An 11800-nucleotide genomic window follows, 5' to 3' on the forward strand; every position below is an offset into this window, starting at 1 on the left:
ATATTTTTAAAGTAATGAAAATGAAAACCCAGTTTCCATGCTGATACATACCAGCAAGAAAAAGAGAAAGAAGTGTTCTAGAATCTATTAGAGAGAAGCAAAAACCTTAAGTAAAATATATCAATGAAATTTTGTGGGCATAGGGGCCTGTTTTAAAAATATTAAAATTTAGTGAGAATTTTAAGAGAAATAAAAGCTAGTAATTTGCTTTAGAATCAACAGATCCACTGAGATTATTACTTATTGGCACTAAATCCTTAAACAGATTTCTTAACTCTCTCTGGTTAATTTCCTCTTATGTTAATTAGGAAAACTAATTCTTGCTTACTGTATAGTTGTGAGTAATAAATAGAATTATATCTATGAAACTTTATGTTCAGGTATAGTGCTTAATAAGAAATAATGAATATCAAATGTGGGTGTTATCATTTAATATTATACAATCAAGAAAAACTACTGTTGAAATAAGCATCTTGAAATGAACAAAACTAAATAGGGACATACAAAAAGACAATAACTATTATTTTCAAATTTAACAACATAAAATGAGTACATTGATACAAATTTGGTAAAACTGAACAAACCACAAAATTTTATGTACCATAACTAAAGGGCAAGGAAGTAGAGAATGTAATATGTGCATATGGTACTCTACATAAAACTCAGACTATGGGAAAATCAATTCTTTAATAAACAAAAGGAAGCCAAGAGAAACAAAGAAGTGCATTAAACATGCAAGAAACTGCTATGGAATATTTCAATGTGAGATGTGCCAAAATAAGCCATCATGGATCCTGCTTTGACATTGATGAGAGGAACATGGAGCAGGCATATCCCCAGGGTGAAGTCCAAAGCATTACAAATATAACATGCAATTTCAATGAAATGTCATCATTATCCTCTCACTCACTCATTTCTGCTTCAAAGAGCAGGTGTCTTTATACAAAGGGATCATGTGCTCTCTAAGAAGAGGCAAAAACATGAAAAGATAATAGGGATGAAGTATATAGAATGCTATGATAGAGTTGAATAAACCATGATATAGATTTGGATTTTATTCTAAGTATTATATAACATCCTAATATGCCCTCAAACACTCAAGTTTATGTTGATGATGATTAATGAGAGAGGGAATAGCAACCCATTGTAGCAAGCAGCTGGTGTTTAATGGACTTTAGCTTCTTTACATCTTCTTGAAATCAGTTTCAGACTAGTATAACTTTTAAATAAGTTATGGGTAATCAGGATTTTGCAATTTTATTACAAAGTAAATGATACACTTCTATTTCTACCCTTGAATGAGATTATGGATGATATTTGTGCTACATCATATAAAGTAAGCACACTCTGGAGCCCCTTGAAATAAACCACACCTTGATTTATATTTAGTAGTTTTTTTTAAAATTAATTTAACTTATTTCAGAGTTACATTACGCTTTAAAATTATAATACCCTAAGAATCATATCCTTCAATGATTTACATCTCCTAGAACAATATCAAAGTTTAGCTAAGATGTCAAAGAGGACAATTATGCATGGCTGTTAGTAGTGTCCATGTGTTCATTCAGTTTAGAAAACAATGTTGCATTGTGAGGACACTAAATACCAAAGGAATGATAAATACACAATTTAGGTCATTGATTACCTTGTGGTCATTCATTCACTGAATATCACCTTATAGGCTTTAAAAGCAAGGTCAATTTCCCAAATTGGTGTCCAGGAGTTTGCTTTAGTATTACCATTATTAGCCTGTGTGTGTAAAACATGTACACGTACTTCATAAAAAAAAAAAAAAAAAAAAAAAAAAAAAAAAAAAAACTTCAGAATGAAAGTAATCATCCCAGCCTAAAATTGTTCATATGCATTTTATATAAAATGCAGTGCTTTTTAGGATTTTGGCCAAGATTTTTAATCTTAAAGAAAAAAAGGATTAGTAACACAATTAATAGAACATTCAGAGAAAACTGACACTTCCATGAACATCTATGTGATACAACTACTGCCAAAGGCAATGATAGAATCACTGAAAATAATGTATATTATGATGCCAGAGACATACTCTCAGAGACAAATTTAAAAGGTTTGTAAGGGACTTTATAGTATCAGTATTTTTTTAAAGATCTCAAAAGTGATGTTAATGCACTCTCAGGATCTGTGGTTCCTCAGCTTTGAACATCAGACCAGAAATAGTAGCATTCCCTGTGATGCTACTATCAAGCTTCACCCTGACCTACTGAATCAGAAACTTATGTGTTGTGGGCCAGCAATTTGAGTTTTAACAAGCTCTCAAGTCAATTTTGATGCTTGTTAAAATTTGAGAATCACTATACTATCTCTTCCATGAGGTTTCTCTTTTAGATTCTCTTTTCCATTACGTTCCCTAATAGGGCAATATCTTATCAGATTGGAAATTTGAGGGAAGGAACTGCGTTTGCTAAGCCAATTGGTCTTTATCTTTCTGGTGGCCAACTTGTTCACAGGAAGTTGCATTAGCATCTTTCACTCATACTACATGCGGAATTTGATGTGATAAACTGTCTTATAGGGGAGGGGTTTCATAAATCTAACTGTGATGTGATATATCAGCAAGCAGCTTGAGTTACAGATTTACATATTTTTCTGATCATATTTATCAGTAATATTGTCTCTATATGTTTCTTTCATGCTTTAATTACCAATAGTTTCCAAGAAAGAGGGAATGAAAATAGAGGAGTTAATTTTTTTTGCCTCCTACATACAGGGATTCTTGGTAGGGTATGCCCAGGTTTATGGGGCCCTACAATCATGTCAAACAATATTTTACCAAATGACACAGGAGGTGGCACACATGATGAGAGGGACATAGTCGAAACCATGAGAGTTAGAAATAAGAAGTAGAAAATGGTTTTTTGTTTTGTTTTGTACCAGGGATTGAATCAAGGTGGACTCAATCCCTAAGCCACATCCCCAACCTCCCCTTTTTAAAATTTTTAATTTAGAGATATTGCTAAGTTGCTGAGGCTTTTTTTCTGAACTTGAAATCCTCCTGCCTCAGCCTCCCCAGCCACATGCCTGGTGAAAATGGTGTCCTATCAAGCTAATGTACAAAATTATATGGAGAGAAATAGGAGAGCAAATCATAGCCACAGGAAGGAAGCCAGAGAAAGGGTATTAAACAATGTAGATCTGCTTTTGAGACTCATTTCATAGATAAGCAGCCCCTGGAATATGTGTTAGGGAGCAAGATATCTGATGACTGCTTCTTCTAATGAGTTTAGTAGACTGTTTTAAGATCTGGGTACAAATTCTGACTCTGACATGTCCTATGTGATCCTTGCCTGACCCAGCTAGGAAAAGATTACATTTTTTTTTCCCTTGTATTTGTACTGTTTGTAAATGAACACCTTGTGGATGTTTTAACATTAATTTCTTTAGTTACTAATATAGTTGAACTTTAATTATTTGTCATTTTATTTCTTATGGGGAAAAGAATTTGTCCAATTCTATTGTTCAGCTAGTGTTTTACACATTAATTCATTTTTAATTATAAAGAAATGAATATTTTAAAAATAAAAACATTATTGTTATTCCCAATACTGTTTTCCACCATTTTTATCATTTTGTATATGTTTTTCAGACTCTATGTACATGAATGCTTTTCTAGAAATACCTAGTTTTAACTTTGTGATTTTACATATACTATATGTTTCTCTTTGAGCTCATCTGCTGCTTACTTTTCTTTCACTCAACAGTTTTCCTTGAACATTTTCCATCAGCACATGCAGAAATACAACTATTTTAACTCCTACATAATATCACAGTATGTAGAAGGATAGCTTCCAGATATCTAGGGTTTGTAACATCTTACTATTGCAAGCATGTCTCTCTGCATTTGCCCTTGAACATATTTATGAGTGTTTCTCTTGAGGAAATACTGAGAATTGCTGGATCATCAGAACAATTATCTTAATTTTAAAAGGCACTGCCAAACAGACCTCCAAGGAAATTGTGTAAATTTAAATTTGGAATCTGAGTTTAAGTATTTTAACACTTGCTTTTCCATACATTAAACACATTTGATTTGTTGAATGACTATTTATAAATTGAGTGGAAATTATGTCATTGATGTTACTTATGCTAAAATGGATTATTTTGTCATGTCTAGAAAGGATAATGGTTAGAGAGAAAACAGTGCATTTAGTGCACTATCACACATATTTTCAATTATTTTGAAGGTAACACTGGCTAATGGACTAGAGAGAGGAAAGAGAAATCAGGGAAGAACTTAGACATTTTTTAAATGCACATGCATTAATACACTTGTGTTGACAACAGATATCGTTTGAAGGAACTGCTTTATTTAGGAGTAACATCTACTATGTTACAAATGTAAAATAATGAAAACAATAAATATTTTTAAAAACACAATTACTAAACTTTAGTTTATTCATGCCATCAAAGCAAAACTCTTTGAACCTGCATTTTATCTAGGATCATAGTATTAAGTTTAATATTACTCTTAAGAGCTCTCCCTTGTACATGTGCATACATATAGAGAGTGTATATTCAAGAAAAAAAGGGGAAGGAGTGTAAGAATTGGGCAGAAATTGTCTTTTTTGTTATAACTTAGAGATTTTGCTTAACAGCTTCAAATGTTTTTAATTAGTTAATTTTTTATTTTTTAAAGTTTTTCATTTGTCCTTTTCATTTATACATAACAGTAGGATTTATTTTGACATAAGTATAAAATCATGGAATATAATATCCTCTAATTCAGTTCCCAGTTTTTCTCCTTTCTCTCCTCTCCTCCCTCCCCCTATTTCCTTCCCTCTACTCTACTGATATTTATACTATTTATTTTTATTGAAAAGTTTGGTTTTTATCCATGTTGCTTATTCTGTAATGAGGCAATTTACTTCCTTTCTTCCATCTCTTTTTGACTTTCTACACATAGACTATCAAAGCTGCACACTGACCTATTTATACCTTCAATATTACCAACTGCTTTCTTATTTTGTGTTTATTTCTACACGTCTGCCTTTACAGTTCTTTATCTTCTCCCATGATATATATCTAGTGGATGATTTATTTAGGCTATTAAAACATTGATAAAAGTTAAGGCACAGGTAAAAATACTGTCAATAAATATTTGTACAATATCCAGGGGAGAAGCTGCCTTATCAGGGTGTGTCAAGTACCTGCTGTGTTTGAAAGATATATGTTGATCGTGGATAAAGATAAAACACCTTATTTTCTTGTGCTGCTATAAGCACTTGAATAAATTTCACCATTCACCCATTTGTACTGAATCTCTATGTTTCAATCTCTATTTACTAATTTTAAATATGATGCATATTGTTTATAGGGAAGACTTTTCATAGGCTAGTATTTTTACACAGCCTACTAATAAATAAAGTAATACTTTTACATATTAGACTTTTTGAGCTTTGTTATACATAATTCAGCATAAGAAAGTCTAATCAAATTTGCTGAAGGCATTGACTTTCTGTCCAAAGATAAATTTTGCAAATAAGATTGGAAACAAAGAGATTATGAAACCATTTAAGGAGTTACGTATAATGGTCTTAAAACATCTGTCTTCTGAAAATACCTATATTTATTCTTCTGTATGTTTACTCTTAAATTTCAGAATAAATTATCTAATTATCTAAATGTGTAGAATAGGTAGATGCTTAACACATGCTTTCAACAAAGAACTAATTAAAGATGATTTTGTGCAAATAAAGTGTAGGAGATTTCTATAGTATCCCAGCTTAAAATCAAAGTGCTTTTGTCAATAATATAAATCACAAACAACTCTGACCTTATTCATATGACATTTCTTTGCCTGTAATTTCCTACACTCATTTGCTAGGTCCTTTTATTTTTTTGTAATTTAGGCTTATGCTTAGATATCAAATTTTCAGCAAAGACAGCATACCTAAAAGAACATCCACAGGTACTCTTGGTGACAGGATTTTTTTATCTCATTAATTATATACTTTTCCTCAATGATTTAATGTTCTCTTAATTATTATTTTTTTATTTTATATTTTCTCCTTGCCTGTTCCTTCTATTATGCTAAAACATAAGGAATCATATTTACCTTGTGTTCATCCTACTATCTCTATGGCCAAGAAGGATCTTTGACACATGGCTGAAACTGAAAGCAAATTTGCTAAATAAATGACTAAATGAACACACACATACCCCTCAGCATTTGAGGGAACTTACACTATAGGTCTAACTATTCTGGATTCTATAGAATTTTAATGTCTAGACAGCATATCCAGGGGTTTACACATTTCATACGTAGTCCCCCAAAGTGATTTTTCAGATGTAAGTATGAAAAACTTTATTCTTACAGCAGTATTCCTAAATTTCAGATCCCAAGAACAATAGCAAGAACATCACCAGGGAATTTATTAAAAATGCAAATTATCTTGCTTCCACCCATATCTATTTAATGAATCACAAACTCTGGGGCTGGAGCCCAGAAATCTGTGGTTTAATAAGCCCTCCAGGTGATGCTAAAGCTGAAAACCAGTACTTTAATATAGAGCCATTCTTTGAATAAAGACAGCTGTTTCTAACTAGCTACCAGTGGTAGTAAAAATTAGCAATATTTTTCCACTAGGTTAAACATTAAAACATGAAATAAATCGTTGATCATAACCTCCTAAAATATGCCAGTTGAGAAGGATAGAAAAGTTAGACTGAATTTCATAGGGAGGCTATAAAAACAACCACAATATTTTAAGATCACAACTTAACCAGTGCTAAAAATTAATATTGCTCATTAGAATATATAAATCATGGCTTCTCCCTTGCAATATTTATTCTTTTTTTTAAAATGGGTGTGCTCAGACTATGAGGCACTATGCAGTATAAATTGTATAAATACATGCAAGCCATATTTTTTCTTAAAAGGCTTGATTTCCAGTACAGGTAATGGAGCTGTTTTTATGATTATGATTTTATTTTTCTTTTATTAATCTATTTTAATCAGCAAATTTATGAAGACAGTGCACGACAGTAAGAGATAGGAAGCACGTTTTCCTTTCCACTCTTCTTCTAGTCATCATCAGCTTTAGCATATTACAATGCAATCTCACTCTCTAGGAGACAGCTACAATTTGTCATTGCAAAATAAATCAAATGGCCAGACTGTTGTAGAGAGTCTCAACTCAGGACTATAAGCTAAAAGGGTTGCTAAGGATAGTGGAGTACAATCTCCAGGACCCTAATTGACTCCACTTTGTTCTGTAATAATAATTACAGCTCTTCTTAATTGAGGCCTGTGAAATCTGCCAGAGAGTTTTTAACTCCCCTTTTCTTTTACAGACTTAATAAAAGGTCAAACTCTTTCGAAATGAGAACCGATTCCTCTTTTTTTATCACTGCCCACCCTAAGGAAATCTTCTGAAATCCTGTAAATTATTACTTGATTGCTATTCAAGCAAGGAGAGTTTACCTGATAGGATGTACAAGAAATACAATGAAAAGTGTTTCAATTTTCAAACTTTCCCTCAATCTCCCCTGAAAAATATAAACCCAATAGTTTCTATCACTTTGAAAGAATGAAATGTTTTCTTAAAAAAGAAAAATTTATTGCCTTAGATTGTTCAGTTAGAATTTGTCTTTATCCTATGGGAAGCATATTTTTCTAGTAGCCAGAACAATTTAATTGGTTTTCTTAAAATCATTGTTTTACTTGAGGCATTGCCAACTTAAATATCTTAAATATTTTACTCAATTACCTAGAGTGAAGAAAAGTATTCAACATTTGCAAACAATCTCTTATAGTATGCTTTTATTTTAAATTATCTCAGGTCTTTTATTGAGGGGGAACTTATGATAGACATTTAGAGATTTTTTTTTTTAATTTAAAACTGTTAAGATATTTCTTCATCTCCTGTAGAACATTATATTTCAGGACAGAAATCTGAACTTATTGTTTTCATAAAATTAATTCAATAAATTCTGTTTAGCCATACACATGTTTAAAATATAATTGGGGTGAAAATTTGAGTGAGCTTTGGTTTCTGCTATCAAAGACGTTTACTTTTGTGGATTATTATTAGAAGACTCAGATTTCAATCATTAATATGCTCAAGAGCTTTGTTCAAGTAAATGAGAGACCTGAAATAGATTTATGTACTAAAATGACTTTGGGAGGATTCTAACAGTACAAAAGCTAAACTAATTCAGAATTCCTCCTCTCCTTATTTTATATAATCACACACATAATGACTTTTTTTAAAAATGTGTATTTATATATATTTATATATACTTATTGAATTTATCAACAAACAAGCATATGATGAAAAATTAAAAGCAGAAAATTAAGTATCATTTAGTATGGGGCAGTCCATGAGTACTCTATTCTCAGACACATGTCCCAATTGTTGGGACTACAGTTCTGATAAGCACACTGGGATAGAAGACATAAACTTGTTAGTCTGTGAGTGAAAAGAAGCCTAGAATTGTCTATTGTGCATAAAGCTCAAAGCAAAGCAAATGTTTGAAAATTTCTAGGAAAGAAAGGATGTAAAACATCTTTGAATTTTTTTCTAACATTTTTTATTGGTGTATTGTACATACTGATGGGATTTGTTGTTAACATATTCATACTTGCTTCCAATATACAATATAACATCATATTAATTCTCTGCGACTCCCCAGGACTCACCTTCCCCCACCACTTCCCATCTCTAAGACCCTGTGGCTATTGATTTCCCTTTGATTTTCATGAGACCCGTCCCTATCTTTCCTCTCTAGCTTCTGCATATGGGAGAAAAATGTATGAACCTTAACATTCTGAGTTTGACTTATTTTGCTTAACATAATGTTCTCAAGTTCCATCCATTTTCCTGAAAAAGACATAATTTCATTTTTGTTCATGGCTGATTAAAATTTTACTGTGTATATGTGTCCCATTTTCTTTATGCATTCATCTGTTCATGGACACCTAGTTCCATAGTTTGGCAATTGGGAATTGTGCTGCTATAAACATGGATATGAAAACATCACTGTAGTATGATGACCAAGGAGTGGTATAGCTAGGTCAGATGGTGGTTGCCTGCTTAGCCTTTTGAGAAACCTCCATACTGATTGCCACAGTGGTAGTACTAATTTATAACCTCACCAACAGTGAAAAAAGTGATTCTTTGCCACATTCTCTCCAACGTTTATTATTGTCTGTATTCTTGAAAACTGCCATTCTGACTGGTGTGAGACAAAATCTCAGTGTAATTTTGATTAACATTTCTCTATTTGCTAATGTTGCTGAACATTTTTTCATATATTTGTTGGTCATTTGTATTTCTTCTTTTGATAAGTGTTTGTTTAAATCATTTACCCATTTATTAATTAGTTTATTTGGGTTTTTATATAAAGTTTTTTGAGTTCTTTATATATTCTAAATTTTAATCCTATGTCAGAAGAGTAGACATCAAAGATTTTCTCCTGTTTCGTAGGTTCTGTCTTCACACTCCTCATTATTTCCTTTGCAATGCAGAAGCTTTTTAATTTGCTGTCATCCCTCTTGGTATTATTCCCTGAGCTTTAGGGATTCTATTGAGAAATTTGCCTTTGCCTATAAGCCAGAGTGTTGACCCTATGTTTTCTTATAGGGGTTGCATAGTTTCCATTCTAGTTCCAAGGTCTTAGATCCATTTTGGATTGATTTTTGTGCAGGGTGAGAGATAAGGGTCTAGTATCATTGTTGTACATATGAATAACTAGTATCACAGAATCATTGTTAAAAAGGCTGTCTTTTGCCAATATACGTTTTTGGCACCTTTATCAAGCATCAGATAGATGACTCTATCAGTGTGGGTTTGAATCTGTGTCTTCTATTGTTCTATGCACCACTGGTCTATGTGTCTGTTTTTATGCCAGTACTCTATAGTTTTTGTCACTATAGCTCTATACTATAATTTGAAGTCAGATATTGTAATACCTCCAGCATTGCTTTTCTGACTTAGAATTGCTTTGGCTATTCTGATTCTTTATTCTTCTAAATCCCAAACCTTTGAACATTTTAAATGTCATGTCAAGAACACTTTAGGTCATTGGATATGAGTTACAAGTATTTGATAAGTGGGAAAACACAAAGCCAGGAAATAAAAATTTGAGTAGTTTCATAACAGAATCCCAAGATCCATGAAACAAGAAAGTTGAAAATCCTCTTCAGCAAGACCACATTCATAAACAAAGCACATGAAACTCCCACAGATCATTAAAGATGTTATTGCAATAAAAAAATTACAAACAAACAAGGGCAGAAATCCTACATAAGTGGAAACCTATATATCATATGAACTTTGGGAATCTTTGTTATGGAAACAATGACCTGAAAAATAATATAAAATGATTATATGTAAAATAAATACATAAAAATGAGTTTGGGATTATGGCAATAAGTATAAAATGAATGGAAATATATAAGAGAAAAATAAAGCACCCAAAAATCAATATCACCAATGAAATTAATAATATGACAAATCAAAAAACAGAATTTTACCACTAGAAGTTTGAAACTTGAAAAATAGTCTAAGGGAAAACTTAGGAGGTGAACATGTAATTAAAATGTTGGAAAAGTGAAAGAGAAGTTAAAACATAGGAAACATAAGGAACCGTTGTACATTTGGTGAGTTGTTTAAGAGAAAAGGTTGGGGAAAACAATAAACAATTTATATTATAACAGAAACAGTTGCAGAGTTGAAGAAGGACATGACAATTTTGGAAACAAAATCTTAAACAAGTGATGAAAGGACAGAACATAAAAGACAAAAAGCAAATCTTAAAAAGGTATCAGAAAGAAAAACTTCTACAAAGGGAAAAGCATTGAGACACTGGAATTTTCATCAATAATAATTTCTAGAAAATGAATGATAGTATCTTCAGAATGCTGAGTGGAACAGGGATGGCAGGAAATCTAATTTTTTTCAGTTAAAAATTTATTCAAATTTGAAACATATTAAAAGATTTTTTAAATCTTAAATTATAAAAATAAAGTCTATTTATGGAATTAAGCCTACAAAAAATGTCTTATTTCTGTAATAGATTTGTTACAATCCACTTGACATTGAAGAGAGGAGGATGCTCAAATTTACCATTGTCCTTTAAAAATTGTATTTGATTCCTGCATTCACTAAGATTACATAAACAAATAAAAGAAAAAGAATTTATTTTCTATCAACCTGTGATTTATTTATCTTTATAAAATTCCAGAATTTTTTGTATTAGAACAAATTAGAAAGGTTAGAGAAATTTTTGAATGCACAATCTACTTGCATAATTTAAGGGTAATAGTAATATACTACTAATAAACAAGAAATTGAGAATATTCTCTTCACATTAATATTTATATGTTTCCTGGTGTAAATAACAAAATCTTCATAAGAATGTAATGGAACCATTCTAAAACTGGTAAAATTATTATTTTCTTTCATTGATAGTTATTATTTTTCCAAATGCAACATATCACATGCTCATTAGAAAAGATTAATGATTCAAATATAGACATACAAAAATGGTGACTCCCTATTATCTGCTCCATTCAACCTTTATAACTCTTTCTGTATTTTCTTTCATAATAAAGATGACATGAATGATATATGTAAGTTTTTAACTATAATACAAAAATGCAATGTTCTACTTAAGATATAAAACATAACAATACCTACCATGATTTCCCAGCAAGAAAAAGTAATTACTAATCTGAATATTTTTAATCATTAAAAAAACTTAATTTTAAATAACTGAAAAATAATAAAGGAGCATTGTATTATGTTCATGAATGGGAGAGAAGGCT

The sequence above is a fragment of the Ictidomys tridecemlineatus genome, chromosome 1 (assembly GCF_052094955.1).
Source record: "Ictidomys tridecemlineatus isolate mIctTri1 chromosome 1, mIctTri1.hap1, whole genome shotgun sequence".
Classification (NCBI taxonomy): domain Eukaryota; kingdom Metazoa; phylum Chordata; class Mammalia; order Rodentia; family Sciuridae; genus Ictidomys; species Ictidomys tridecemlineatus.